General features: G+C 42.7%; 1 long non-coding RNA gene across 1 annotated transcript; it reads left to right on the forward strand.

Annotated features, from left to right (window-relative positions):
- Window positions 1-8,287, forward strand: LOC105749978. Its single transcript, XR_001120821.3, has 4 exons — window positions 1-262; window positions 3,309-3,429; window positions 5,116-5,255; window positions 7,605-8,287. It is a non-coding gene; the product is annotated as an uncharacterized LOC105749978 (long non-coding RNA).
- Window positions 8,288-15,653: the final 7,366 nt, after the last annotated feature.

The raw sequence follows: 15,653 nt of genomic DNA on the forward strand, positions 1-15,653 counted from the left end.
TTCTTTTTTTTAAAGAGCTGGTCCTTACACCAGGTCCTTCCAAGTGTTCTCCTCCAGAGGGCAGACCTGACTCTTACCGAGGCCCCTCCCCGCCTCCCCTCCTCCCAAGGACAGTATTAGTACCTGCCCACACCTGGTACACCGGTAACCAAGCCTAGAGCCAGAGCAAAAGGAGAAACTTGAGGCAGCGGCCACAGAAGGGGACTATACTCTCATCCCAAGCCTAGCCTGAACCTCTCATTGGAGCCTCAAGGATTCCCAGGTGAGTGTTGGGAAACCTTGGGGATAAGGTCGGCTAGAGTGATAGAAGAGAAGTACTGGATTTAGACCCTGGAGTCTTTTTGTGTCCATAGTACTGGAGTAGATAAGCCCTGGGATCTGAAGACTGATTTGGAAACTGGGATTTTTCCCTAACAAAAAAGCCAGCAGCATAGATCCTTCTCTAATTTCAGAGACTCCTAAGACCCTATCCCTTATGGGATCAAAGGCGCTCTTTTCTAACCAGGGATAGAGTGCAGAACAGCTGGCCCTTTAAGCAGAAGGATTATGGAAAGAGGCACTAGACATTGGTCCCTAAGGGTTTCCAGAATCTTCAAGGCCACTTTCTTTTCCATGTCCTTCTCCCTTTTCCATTCAGATCCCCACTGTTTTCCCAGAACCCCCAGTACAGCGCCCCAACTGGATCTATCCTCCTTGGCTAGCCTGTAATCCTCTCCCATCCCAATGTCCCCAGTCACACTTTACTAATCCAGTGTCTCAGTTGGAGACAAGTGTTCAACTAGCTTCCATTTGACTTGTCCAATGGTGATGGGGAATGTTGCTGCCTCCCAAAGTTCCTATTTTGCTTTTGCTTTCTGACAGCTCAAATTGTTACAAGGGTTTTTTTTTTTTTTCTGCCCAAATCTGCTTCTCAAGCAACATAGGTCCCTTTGCTCCTAATTCTGCTACACAGGGCCAAACAAAACAAGCCTAATCTGTGTTCCACGTGGTTGCCCTTTCAATATTTGAAGTCAGCTAACATGTTCCCCCCAAGTCCAAGCCAAACAGCCCTAGTTCCTTTCATTGTGCGAGTCCCTAAACATCCTGTTCACCTTCCCCTGGATGCCCTCCAGTTGTCAATGTCCTTCCTAGAAGGTAGCAGCCAGAACTGACCATAATACTAAGAGTTGGTCTGCCTAAAGTAGATGATAGTATGGCTTTCCCCTCTCTTATTCTGGGGACTGTTTTTAGTAACATAGTCTGCTGACATGAACATTTCTAGATGCCACATTAACACTATTTATTCAATAAGCTTGCAGGCCACTAAAGCCCCTAGGTCTTTTCATGTGAACTGTTGCCCAGACCCATCCCCTCAATCTTCTTGTTTGGTGGATTTTTGAACCTAAAACATAGAGCTTCACATTTATCCTTATTAGAATTTATCTCATTAATGGTCTCAAAGAAACTTCTATGGAGTCAGAAGACCAGGGTACAAATCCCAGCTACTTTGGAAAAGTTCTATCCTCCCTGGAAATGAAGGGATTAGATCAGATCATCTTGAAGGTCCCTTCCAAAGGCCCTCTGTAGAGATTTAGCCCATCCTTATAGCCACTGTAATGTGGACCTGTTTTGCCATAATCCAAAGAAGTAGTTAATGTTGTTAGAATAGAGGTTTCACACAGGCTGGGCAGGGAGAGACCAAAGGGGACGGCTTTTCTAATGTATCCTGTTGTCCCATTCAGTCTGACCTTGACCAGCCTGCATGAGGCATTTGCTTTTTGACCATCAAATTCTAATTCTCAGGTGAGCTTTCAAAGCCAGCCCCACTATATCTCCTTCTTGCGCTATCTCCTCTTCCACACCACCAAAAATCCAGGTTGCTGTGTGACCAAGCTTGGGAATGAAAAAGATAGATCCCTTTCTCTCACAGACTAGAGAGAAAATGCAACTGATTCTGCAAAATTCACAGGCTTTCCACTTTCATAAATTTTCTCTGAAAAGGGAATAGAATAAAATCATAAACCTATAGAACATAAGAGCTAGAATAAGAAAATAGACTAGAGAGAGACTGGCTAGTTCAACTACCTCATTTTGCAATGTAGGGAATTGTAGAAAGAAAAGGTGGTTTGCACAAAGTCACATGGTTAATAACTAATAAAACTAAATATGGAACCCAAGACACAGAATATCAAAATAGGAAAGGACCTCAGAAGTCCAAACTATAACCCCCCCCAAAAAAAACCCACCTTTTACAACATAGCCTTTGCCTAAAGACCTCCAATGAGGGGAATCCTACTACAGCAGCCCACTCCATTTTTGAATAACTAGTTATTAGGAAGTTTGTAAGCTTTCTGGCTTCCAAGGTAGCATTTTTTTTTTACTATACAGCACTGTCCCTTCTGGGTAGGAACCTGTGCTTGGTATGGTTGGGAAGAGAGAACAAAGTAAGACAGTCTCTCCTTTTAAGGAGTTCAAAGCCTAGTAAAGAAAACACACATGAAAATCTTCACTGACCTTGTACCTCGTAGGTATAAGGATGAAGGGAATCATATATAAAGTCAGAACTGGAAAGGACACTGTCAGGGCTCAAAGAGACTTTAACAACAATCTTGTCAAACTCCTTAATTTTAGATAAGAAAAACACTTAAAACATCACCAGTGTCCTAGAGTTAACCCTAACATCCCCACAGCTCAGGATTCAAGCATAAGGAGAAAGTATTGGGGAACCAGGATTGCCTCCCTGATGTCACTCTTGAGAAGACAGGAAATTGTGTAATTCCTATTAAGGATCATTCTTCACCACAAAATGATTTAGCTGAACTTCTTTTGAAGCTATTTCTGTTTCCAGAAACTTATGAATCCCCTCTCCTAGCACACCACTGTATACAGTGACAAAGACAAAATGTACTTTGTTTTGCCTTTAAAATGTCAATCAAGATTCATTGATAGCCTTTAGTTGGAGAATCAACGTTCCCACAGGGCTGTCCTGCAAGGGAATGAGCTGCCATATAAGGCAATGAGCTCCCCATCACTGGGTGTGTTGTAACACAGCTTGGATAACCACCATCAGGATGCTGTAAAGAGGATTCTTGAATGCCGTGGGAGATTGAAATAGATAATCCCTCTGGTCTCTCTCAATGCTTAGATTGGAAAATAAGGCCCAGTAGGAAGGAGATCAGACTCTGGAAGCCAGATTCTAAGTAGGGGCTGGGAAGAATTGAGAGGAAGGCCAGCTTCTGATGGCAAGGGCCCTTTATGGAAAAGGGTGAGGTTAGGCCAGAGCTGGGGAAGTCTTGGGTTCATGCCTCTGGCTAATGGATCATTCACAGGCTTGGAGTTGAGAACATCAGGCTTCACCCTCATCTTGTACCTGACAGTTCTATTGAAGAGCACCTCTACTAATGAGCATCTATCATCCATGCAACTTTTCCAGTGTCGACTATCGATGCAGTAAGTAGGGATCCCCACCTTGCTCAGGTTTCCTGGGGGTTTTTCACTCTACCTCAGTCTATGCTTGTGGGGCCAGGGGTCAGTGACCATTTCTGGTCCCCATCACCAGCTGTTCTCAGCCTACACCAGTTCTAGTTGGCAAGAGGTTAGGACCTCCCCTCCTCTGTCATCACTCCATCCAGGGATTTGGGGGCAGGAATAATCTAAATGAGGGCTCTGGACCCTGGGACTCTCATGCCAGGATCCCAACTGGTAGAAATAGAGATCCAGGAGATGGTATATAGCCCCTGCAAAAGTCTAATAACCCTGACCAACTCTGCGTTTTATAAAACATGCATAGGACTCCTTGCCCTCCCTTCATCCACTTAGCTTCATCAGTCAATCAGCAAGCACCAATGGTGTGTTCTAAATCCTGCGAAGAATTAAGTTTCTGATTCTGAAGCTCTTTATAAGAGAGATACCCAGGTTTTTCTTCTTTTTTCTTCTTAATGCCCACCCCCAGGCATCAAATGATTCCAAAATTCTCTTCTCTAAGAAAGTAATCATTATAGCTCATGTTTGTATAAATGTTCATTTTTCCCCCAAGGTACTTTTACCTACGTTGTCTAAGTTTACCTCCACAAAAAAGAAGTATAGGTATTATCTGCATTTTATAGAAGAGGATAATGAGACTGAGCTATATTAAGAGACTTACCTTAATTTGCAGAGCATATTAGTAGCCAAGCGGGTACTCAGGTCTCCTGATTCCTACTTGGGCTTCTTTTTACTGGACTATTCCCCATCTTGAGAGAAAAGAAGGGAAAGGAATTCTGAGAGCCATGGAACAGGGGAACCACAAAAGGCCCCACGGGATCATGCAGGCCACAGTTATTTTTTCTTGAACTGATGCCAAGATCTTGGGCAGGGTAAGGAGCAAAACCGAGGCTCCTGGGAGCTCCTATTTGCTCCATTCAAGCCCAGGCTAGGGAAGCTGAGGCTTCAGAAGGTTAGGTATGGCCTCCCTTCCTTGCAACAAGACCCATATTGACTTTGGAGGAGTCCTCAGTAAATACTCATTAGCTACTGTTTATATGGCGAGCCTTAGTAACCCAAGTAAGAAGTATTGATAGTCCCTGGCACAGTTGGCCTTGGTCACTATGGTAAAATCCGCTGATCTAACCCTGAGCTATGGACACAAACCAGAACCCAGCTAGCAGTCAATCCTATCTCTGTAGTTTTTGTCTTTCCAAGGACATTTTCTGTTCTTCAGCTTAACAAACTCCTTCCAACATATACCTAGTTCCTTCACCTGTGATGTTTTCCTCTTATTTTTTTACCTGAATCCTATGTCACTGCCAAGGCTGATCAGGCGCATGTCCACTCTGGTCTGGGAAGATTGTCCTGAAAATCCCAGTTTGGACAGAATCCCTCCTTCCCTCCTTCCTTTAACTCCTTTTGCCCTTAACATCAACACTGTTTGGATGCTGCTGTGACTTCATCCATGTGGCTCCCTTCTCCAATTTGGGAGGAGGCGGGAAGTATGTTTCTTCTGTGTCTCCTCTTTTTTGGAGTCAGGCCCAGGACTGGATGCCCTGCAAATGGACACCAACAACACTTTGCTGATTGACAGAAAAAGGCTTCTCTCTCCCTAGAGAGGCCATCCCGCCTGTCTCTGATAGACCTCTCCCCTCTTCCCGTGGTCTCCAGATGTGGTTAGTCTGCAGGCCCCAGTGATCATCATTCCAGTGCTACTGTCCTCCTCCACCCTGCTTGTGGTTGCCTGCATCGTATGGAAGACATGCCGGAGGTGGAGGACTACTGGAGAGTGCCCCCCCTCCCAGTGACAGGTAAGCCCAGGCCCGCTCTGGAGAGAATAGTAATAGTATTGGTAACTCACACCAGTCTCTCACATGTATAATAAAATACATAATAAAGCTTACAATAAAGCAATTTTATGTCTTTTATCTCATATAATCCATATAACCCTTTGAGGTAAATAGGGCAGAGATAATTATTCCCAGTTCCTCACTTCATAGATGAGGAAAGTGAGGCTGAGAAAGGTTTACCTGAAGCATGATGTAGTATTAAAAAAAACAAACAAACAAAAAAAAAAAAAAAACCCTATTCACTGGAATTTGCATCAAAGGACCTATGTCTAATTTCTAGATCCACCACTTGAACCACATGGCTTTACTGGAGCTTCAGTTTTTTCATCTGTAAAAGGGGAGGTATCATATCATTTTGGCATAGAGATAACTTGAATTCTGGGAAACTCTGCCAGTTTACCTTAAGTTCCTACAACGTTAGGAAGGCCATAAGGACAGTCTTCAAATGAATTATCACCTGAGCCTCAACTGAGCTAAGTCTGGACATTCTCTTAACTAGGAGCATGGCATCCAGATGTCCAGAGTAAATGATGAAGCCATCTCTAGAGACTGGAGGCAGTGAATGTCATCCGAATTTTTGCTGAAGGAGGAAAATGAAACTGTGGGTCTTTTTCAAATACTGTACTTCATTGCCTCTCCTCACTGAACTGTTTTGATTTAAAAAAAACAAAACAAAAACAAAAAAAAACCTTTTGCAAACTGTAAAACACACAAGAAGTATAACATGCTTTTATTATTTTTTCTCATTTAATCATCTCCCAATCTCAGCTATTTAATGACAAAGTCAGGACTGGCCTCCAGCTCTCTCCTGGATCTCAATATTTTTTCAACCTTTCTCTAATATGACATTTTGTCTCCAAAATTTGCCTCCATTCCCGAGGTACACCAGCCCTTCTAGAGTCATTCAGTGACACTCAGCTCTGCCAGTGTCCCACTCTTCCATCTCTTCCTGTTCTAATCCTATCCCAGTCAAAACCATACATATAAATAGAGCAATGATGGCCCTCCCCACTTCAAGCCTGAAAGACACCCACAATGTAGCCCAGTTGGCTGGATAAAGAGGTAACTCCTTTGCTGATGATGGAATATAGTCCAATTCCTAAAGCTCGTCTGTATGAGACTTTCTTCGTCAATGGTAATCAATGTCTCAATCCTACTTCATTTTGCTGAAGGAAAAGATTGAGATGATCTGTGCCATCTTTTCTCTCAAAACCCAGAGAGACTGAAGAGACTCTGGAACTAGAAGAACGCTAATGTCTCCATTCCTCTCTTCCTCCCACCTGCCCCTCATATGGGGGGTGGGGGATAACCACTGATGATCATCAATGAGGAGAGAGTCTCCCACCAGTGGGACTCAGGCTACATTAAAAAATAAGTAAATAAATGAGCCTTGGTTTCTATGCATACAATAAACCCAAATAATCCCACCAATGCCTGGATACTGCTTTCTAATTTAGGCTTTCCCTACAAAGTATTTTGAGATATCTTTATTCCTTCAAGACTCTTCTTATATTTTAACTTTTTTTGAGTACTTTTGAATTTTTTGAGTATTCAAATCATAATCATTATAGCATTTTGGATTTCAAAAGACCTAAAATACCATCAAATGCAACCCTTTCTTTTTATAAAAAAGGAAATTAAGACTCATGAGGAGAAGAGACTTAACTAAGGCCAAAGACCCATTTAGACAGAGACCTGGAAGTAGAAACCAAATCTGCAGACTCATAAACTCAGGCTCTTTCCACTACAGTTTTGACTGGGAAAACCCTGGTCAGTTTATCCACTGAGAACACTCCTCCACACTCAGCCCCACCTCTTCTACTTTCAGCCTTTCATGTGTGCCCTATTATGACAAGCTACCTGTCATATGGTCCCCTTGGGTGGAAGAGAAAATAAAAGAAGTTTTTGCTTAAGTAAAAAAAAAAGATCTTGGAAAGAACATTTTCCAAATTATCAGTTAATAGCAGAGAAACTGGGGAAAAACCTGGTTAGGAAATAGAAAATAGCAGTATTCAGCAGTATTCTTGAATTCTCTCTGGCTTCCTTCCTCCCTCCCACTTTCCTTCTTTCTCTGCATTTGGCTGAGCCAGAAATCCAATAGCCCACAAGGTTAAAAAAAAAAAAAAATTGGTTCCAGCTTTAGAGAATGGATGCTTTGATCTCAGCCTAAGAGTTAAGACTCTCCATTTAAGCAAAGAACCTAAGAGAGCAGTCTTAAAGCTGCTGAGAAAGGAGGGAGGGAGTGTGGCTGTAGGAGTTCTGTACAGAACTGAACACTTTACAATTTTACCTGCTTGCCCTTTGCTGTAGGTGCCTGAGATGACAGCTTGGTGCTCCCTTGGGACCGCCTGCCTGCTTCTTGTCCAGCTTGGGCCTATCACTACATCATGGCAGCAACATGGGACCACAGCAGCAGCACTCCCCTCCACTGGGACTAACAGCCCAAATGTGAACCAGCAAGTACAGAGACAATCCTGAAGAATCAGCTGCTGCCACCATCATTTTCTGCTTGGGGTAGGCAAGGCAAGACATTGGAAACAGCAACAAATATTTATTGAGCAAGGTAGTCCATAGACACATACACATATGTGTGCGTGTGTGTATGTATATATTAGGCTTTCAACAAATGTTTGCTGAGTTAATAAAGGATGCTAAACCAGTCTTTTCTATTACTATCCAACACACATACTTCTCTATCCTTTCTGCATTTTTTCCCCTAGAATGATGGGGGTCTTGAGTCAAGGACATGTATTTTACAGCTGAAAGATGCTACATACGTGCATTAATTTTCTTAGCAAAAATTAATTTAGTGCCAGTCATGTAGGAGAGACAGTGTGATTTAGCATAAGGTGTACCCTGGTCTTGAAATCTTAATGTTTTCAATTTCCTTTGATCATTTTTATTCTGTGCTTCCTGGTTGAAAGAGTTGAGAAAGATTCTATGAGGGCACATGGAAGTTCTGTCCTTTCCTTGTTCTTTTCTTGTCTCCAATAGAGCCCCTTTTGATTACCATCTTCAGCTAATTGCACACCCAGATACTTTGACAGGAAGGTGTCACTCTTGTGTTTTCAACCTGTTATTGTCCTTCCCTTTCATTTTCTATATGTCTTATTTGTAAATCTAAATTGATCAATAAATTTCTAGTGCAACTTCCTCAGACTCTTTAAACTCCTCTCCCTTTTCTTCTTTATCAGAACCACGTGTTTCATTACAATGTTATTCTTAAGAAAGGGTCTTCCCTTCAACCCATATCTGAACATTCCAAAGCATGAGTACCTTTTATAAAGTTTATTAACTAAAAATATATATACGAATCCAGAAATAGTGCATCTAGATAAGAGAACTAGCAGTAAGTATACAAGAAATCTCCCCAGTGTTACACTAAGTGGCTCTGAGTTTGGACAATTTGGGTTCTCTGGACTGAGCTCATGAACCTTAGCTAGGGATCTACTGGAATCTAACCCACCAGGGATTTAACAATAAAAACCAGATAAATAGATCATTTCTACAATCTTTGCTTTCCTAAAAGATACCCCTATACTTTATAGGCATATTCCTTCTTCCCTACAAAAACCAAAACATACAGTCCCTTGCCTATCTGATCAGAATTTCCATCTCTTCTACTACCCCATTCCACCTAAACCTGGTGACTTTACCTTCATTATAACCAAAGGTTCGGCTATCCTCTTTAAGCTTCTAATGCCTAAATCTATATATCCATCCTTATTTTTTCTCTTGAAATCCAAATCCATAGCATCTCCACTTGGGTGTCTTTCTCATTGGCACCTCAAACGCAACATGTGCAAACCTGAATAATTATTTTCTCTTCTAAACTTATCTCCTTTGACCACCCCCACTTCATCTAATCAGTTACCTTATACATACATCGACCCGTCATCTCCTCCCTCCTCCCTTTCCATTTATATCACCCTATTTCTAGTTCTCATAATCTCTTCTGGAATCCTGTCATAGTGCAATAGAGTAGAAGCCAAGATGTGTTCAAAACATGCCTCAGATACTTAATTCATTTAACCTATTAGCCCGTTTCCTTCTCTGAAAAAAATGAGCCTGATAATAGCACTTCTCTCCCAGAGTTGCTATGAAAACCGAATAAGACGAGTTAAAAATGTTCTGCAATCTTAAAGCAGTATGTGAATGCTATTATCATTTACTCCTGATTTTTTCCTTTTCACTTTACTTTTCACAAAGCCATCAACTTTTTTTTTCTTTCCAATACACAAGTCTGGCTGTATCACTGCCTTAGTCAAAGTACTTCAAGGTTATTCTTAATATTTTATATTATATTTATTTTAATATAATATAAAATATATTAAATATAAAATATTTTAAAATTCCCTGGCTTTGCATTTAAGGACTTGCAGCCGTGGCTCTTTTTTCAGAATTATTGTTCGTGCCCCCTGTCCTGTATTTAAATTTGTAAGTCCCAGTTAAGTTGCTCTGTTAGCTGTTCCCCAATCTCACCTTGCTTTCTCCCGTCTCTACAGACTCCCCAAGGCCTAAAAGTCATTCCCCCAAGACATCCACCAAAACAGAATTTAACTTTTTCCCAAAACTCTCCCTTCTCCCCAACTTTCCCTCCCTGTCAAGAGCAAATTCCTTGTGGCACAGGAATGTATGTTTTTGTTGGCACCCCCAGTGTCTCGTACACAATAGGACCTTAACAAAGGATTAGTGTCCTTGAGAACTGAATGTCTAGATCAACGCTCCTTCTTGGTCACTTAGAAAAATACAAGTGGGTGCAACGTCCAAAGACAGCTAACAACGGTTGGGGCACTCGGCAGCGACTTAGAGTTTTCATGTTTTCAGTTTTCAAGTTTATTTCCTTTTCCTTTCACCTCTTCCCCCACCCCACTGGGAGACAAACAGAATCCCTTTAATAAATACGTAGTCCAGCCAAGCAAATTTTCTCTCGGCCATTTCCTTCATTTGAAGCGCGAATCTGATTAGAATTCACCATCTAGTGGTAGCTTTTGAATGCATTTGTATCTGAACTGCACCAGGCTGACTCTCTTTTCTGGAAGAGCGGTTCCTTTTCATTTTCGTTTCCCAGCCTCCGGCATAAACTACGTGTGTGCCTAAAGTTCTCCTGCTGGCGGGTCTCCTAGCGCAAGCGGAGCAGCTTCCAGGCTGGCAAGGCCCTTTGCAAACCATGGTTTCTCCTCTCAAACACAGAAGGAAAGTGGGAGGGAGGAGGGAGGCCGGAGAGGATTCAAGGATACTGCTATTTTTTATTTCCTGCCCAGGTTTTTCCCCGGCTATTAGGAGGCTGGGGGAGGAAGGTGAGGCTTGGACGTGGACGCCGGTAATGTAGCCCTTCTACAAAGAAGAATCTGGGGCGGGCTGAGACCGTGATTTGCCCCAGTCGGAAGTAGAAATGGAAGTAGGTCTTCCCATCTATCCCCTGCGGGATCACGTGAGGTGGGCAGGGATAGGGCGGATTAAGTGACTTGTCCAAGGTCCGGTGGCGAGTAAGCCGGAACTCAGACCCGAGGGCTAAGGACCAGCTCGTGTCACCTCTCACTGGTTGAAAGGGGCCTACAGGTCTCTACGGGCCTTGTATCCCAGAGATCTTCTAGGAGGGAAAGGGACCCACACGCGCGCACATGTTTGGGGCAGTTTTTTTTGTAGTGGCGAGAAACTGGAAACTGCCTCAGCTGGAGAAAGGCTGAATAAGTTACGACCCGCGGGAGCATTTCAGAAAGGCCTGGAGCGCCTTACCTGAACTGATGCTGAGGGAAATGGGCGGGGCCAGACCATTATACAGGGAAACATGAAGGACGGGCTCTCCTCAACAACGAGATGATTCAGGCCAGTTCCATTGGTCAGCAGAGAGCCCGAGTCTGTGGGAACTGAATGTGCATGCACCACGACACCCTATTTCCACTTTTTTTTTTTTTTTTTTTTGCTGCTTATTTTTTTATTCTTTTTGATCTGATTCGCGCGTGTGCGCGCGGCGTTATTTGTGGAAATACATATAGAGGAGTTGCACGTGTTTACATGTATTGGATCACTTGCCGACGGGGGGAGGGGGGAGGGAAAAATGGGAACACGAGTTTTGTGGGGGTCGATGTTGAAAATTATCCATGTACATATTTTGAAAATTTAAAAAAAACTATTTTTAAAAAGGGGGGAACTTAATAAATGTTTATGGATTTTTGAAAAGCGGGGCAGAGACGGTTATTAGACGGTTATTAGTCCCATTTGCCGGATGAAAAAACTTGATACGCCGGGTGAAAATGCGAGACTGCGCAGGTGCGTGGAGCCGAGGAAGAGGTGAGGCGAGCACCCTTCTCCCTCCCCTCTCTCGGGTGATTGTAGGCTAATACAAGTCGGAGGCTTTCCCAAGGACGTGCTTTTGGCTGAGAACGAACCAAAGACGCCACAAGGCCCAGTCTCACTAAAACTGCGAACGTCACCTAACGTCCGGCGTCGCGGCCTCCATCTTCGAGAGGGCCGGAAGTGGCGTGAGGAATACGCAATTTCCGCTGACGTTCTTCCTGTCTGCGGACGGAAGCTCTAGAGAACTCTGTCGCCCCCGTTGTCCCACTTCCCTTTTACTGTCCCTTCTTTTTTTTCTTTCTTTAACTCCGAGCCAAAACACACACCACAATATTCCCCCACACCCACAGACCTCAACGCCAAGGCCCGCCGCCCCATTCAGCCTTTATCCGAAAGGACCCGCCCCATTCTGAATGTCGGCATGCTCATTGGCTTGCAGTGGCAGCGGGGTGGGAGCTAATTGGCTCGCTGTACAGCGTCAATCACGATGGTCGAGCTTTGATTCCACAAAAAGCCGCGCCTCCTTCAAAACTTCAATGCTCATTGGCTTAGCGTTACTGTTTTTCTTCGTACGCCACAAAGAGCTGTTTTCCTCCCCTCCCCCCTCCCGTACTCCAGTCTCGCGTGCTCAGCTTCCAGACTGGGTGTGGCGGGAACAGAGATCACAAAGAACCCCTCCCCTTGGCCTTTCAATCAGAGGACAATGAGGGAGTCTCTGAAGTAGGAAAAGACGCGAGTTCGAATCTCTCCTCCGATATTTTACTAAATACACTAACTAAAAAAGCAAGATCATATCAGCTAATTTCTCTGAGCCGCAGTTTGCTCGTCTATAAATTCCCAATTTATTCAATTTCGTGAGAGAGGCAATAGCAAAAATGAAAGAAAAAAAGCAATTGAGTAAAACTGGCCAATATCTACCAGAACTGGGAATATCTGCAAAATCCCAATAATAGTTTCCCAATTCAGCAAATTAATACTGAGTTTTCCCATTCACTTTTGGGGGCATCAAATTTCCCTTCCACTCCCACCTCCTCCAATTCCTCCATTTACATCATCCTCATCATGTATACTATTTTTCTGATTTTACTAATTTAATTTTGCATTAATTAGTTCGATTATTTTTTCCCGCTATCCTCTTTATTCTTTTACATATTTATCATTTCTCACCGCACAAGGTATATTCCTTTGTGTACCACAATTTCTTTAATCATTCCCCAATAGAAGATCTCCACGCATCCAGTTTCATTCTGACACCCTTCACCCTAACACAGGCCCCCTCCAAATCAGAATAGAATCAGCCAGGATAGATTGGAATTAGGAGGCTGAATACAGCCTACATCCAGGGTGGAGCACTATCAGTCAATAATAATTTATAATTGATTATAATAATAATCAGTCAATAAGCATTTATTAAGCTCCTACTGTGTGCCAGACCTAAGGCTGGGGCTGAAAGAAAGGTGCAAGCTATTTTCTGCTTTCAAGGAAACAATACGTAACAATTATGTACAGACAAATTAAATACAGGGTGAGATGGAAAGAATCAATATAGGGAAACGTAGGGAGATGGAAAAGGTTTCCTACCGAAGCTGGGATTTAGCTGGAGCTTGAAGGGATGCCCAAGCATGAGAGACAGGAGTCGGGACATGGAGGGGATTGGTCCTGGAGCTGAGAGGATGTATGAGGGAAATGTATGGAGAAAGAAGATTGGAAAGATAGCAGGGGGTTAGGTTATGAAGGACTTTGAATGCCAGACAAAGCATTTTCTGTTTGTTCCTATAAGAGACTGGGAGCCACTGGGGCTTTTAGGGAAGGGTAGCAGGCTATTGCAGTGGTCCAGGCATTCAGTGATGGAGTTATACAGGTGAGTAACACCGGAGATACAAAGCCAGGCTAGAACAGTCCCCACCCTCAAGGAGCTTACATTCTAACAGAGACGCTAAAGAGGTACTAAGGCATAAATCTAAGGGGCAAGGGCATTGTGGAGAGGAGGGGCTACTGCTACCAACAGCGCAAGGAATCAGGAATGATCTTGGGCAGAAGGTGCCACTTAAATTGAATCCTGGAGAAAACCAGGCGATTCAAGAGGAAAAGATGAGAAGGGGGGGCACTGCAGGCGTGGGGGACAGCTTGTACAAAGGCTCAGAGAGGGGAAATTGGCAACTATGTGGGAAAGACAGAGAGAAGGGAGAGAGAGAAGTCTGGGGAGGGAGTAATATGAACTATAGCTGCAAACGTCTTGGGGTGGCAGACAGAGTTGTATATTCTATCCAAGCAGTGATAGGGAGCCATCGGAGTTAACGGAATAAGGGGGTGACGTGAGCAGGACTGTGCTTTAGGGGAAACAATTGGGAATGTTGGAAGTGGAAGCGTTTGAGATGGGATAAGGAGACCAATCCGGAGACAACTGCAATAGTCCAGAGAGGTGAGAAGAGTCTAAACTAGGGTTGGGACCATGTGAATGGAGAGAAGGGAATGGGTCTGAGAGAAAGGAGGAGGAGGACGAGGAGGAGGAGGAAGAAGAAAGAAGGAAGAAGAAAGAAGAAGAAGAAGAAGAAGAAGAAGAAGAAGAAGAAGAAGAAGAAGAAGAAGAAGAAGAAGAAGAAGAAGAAGAAGAAGAAGAAGAAGAAGAAGAAGAAGAAGAAAGAAGAAGAAGAAAGAAGAAGAAGAAGAAAGAAGAAGAAGAAAGAAGAAGAAGAAGAAAGAAGAAAAAGAAGAAGAAGAAGAAGAAGAAGAAGAAGAAGAAGAAGAAGAAGAAGAAGAAGAAGAAGAAAAGGAGGAGGAGGAGAAAGAAGTAGTAGTAGTGGATATTTGGTGGGAAGTATGATGAATCTAGTTTGAAGATGACTGGTAATTGGAAAGATGATGAAGTTCTCAAATAGGGAAATTCAGAAGAAAGAAGAGACTTGGATGTAAAGATAATGAATTCTGTTTTGGATATGTTGAGTTTGAGATGCCTACAGAGCTCAGGAGAGACTAGAAGGGAGAGAATAAACATTATTTAGCAGCTATTATATGCTAGGTACTGTACTAAGGACTCTATAGCCATTCTTGACTAAATGATTTTACAGATGAGGAACTGAAGCAAATAGGTTTAGATGACTTGTCCAGGGTCATTCAGCTAGTAAGTGTCTGAGGCTAAATTTGAACTCAGATCTGTAGACACCAGGCCCAGAACTCCATCCACAACTTCTTTAGCTATCTCTAGGCAAGCTGATTGGTGCAGACCATATCTGGAAGTCATCAGCCTAGTGATGATAAACCCTCGGGAAGAGTGTGAGGATATTAAATGAGTATATAGAGAGAAGGGGGCTTAGAACAAAGCTTGGGAGAGTGGGGAGATGCAAAGGCCTCATGCTTAGATACTGTGACATAGATGATGAACCAGGTGAGGGAGATAGAGGAGGAATCAACTAGATAAGAGGACACCCAGGATAGAATAGTGTCCTGAAAAATATAGAAAGGTAAGTAAATCTAGTAGCTTAATTAGAATTTGTTTCAGTATGTTTTTCATACATTAAAGTTTTCTGATTTAGAAATGCAACTACAGCTAAACTAATGATAAAGGACATTTATATTTCAGTTGAGCCTCATGAAGAAGAGATGACCTCTATTCTCACTCTGAACTTATGATCCTAAAATGGTCTATTATCATGAATTCTCAGACTGGAATTAGCTTTTCCAAAAAGAACTTTAATTTGGGGAGAAAAAGTTATGTTACAAAATGAAATGTAAATATTTGTTTTGCCAGAGCAGGTTAGTTGTAAATATGAAGGGAGATACTGGTCATTGAAAGCCCATTGTTCACTATTAAAATTTTTGCTGTATTTATCTTAATTTAAAAAAAGGTCAATTTTCCTGTCTTTTCTTCCCTGATTCCTTTGAAATAAATGAAGGCTCCTCAATATATAATGCAGTCATCCTCATCTGAATTAGTTCCAGGTTTCCAATATTCTTCCTAAAACATGGTTTCTAGACATTGAATACAATTCTCTACTGAAGTAGAATACAGTGGAATGATCACATATGTCCCTCGATGTAATCACTATGTCTCTCAATACA

This window comes from Sarcophilus harrisii, chromosome 3 (assembly GCF_902635505.1).
Source record: "Sarcophilus harrisii chromosome 3, mSarHar1.11, whole genome shotgun sequence".
NCBI classification, from domain to species: domain Eukaryota; kingdom Metazoa; phylum Chordata; class Mammalia; order Dasyuromorphia; family Dasyuridae; genus Sarcophilus; species Sarcophilus harrisii.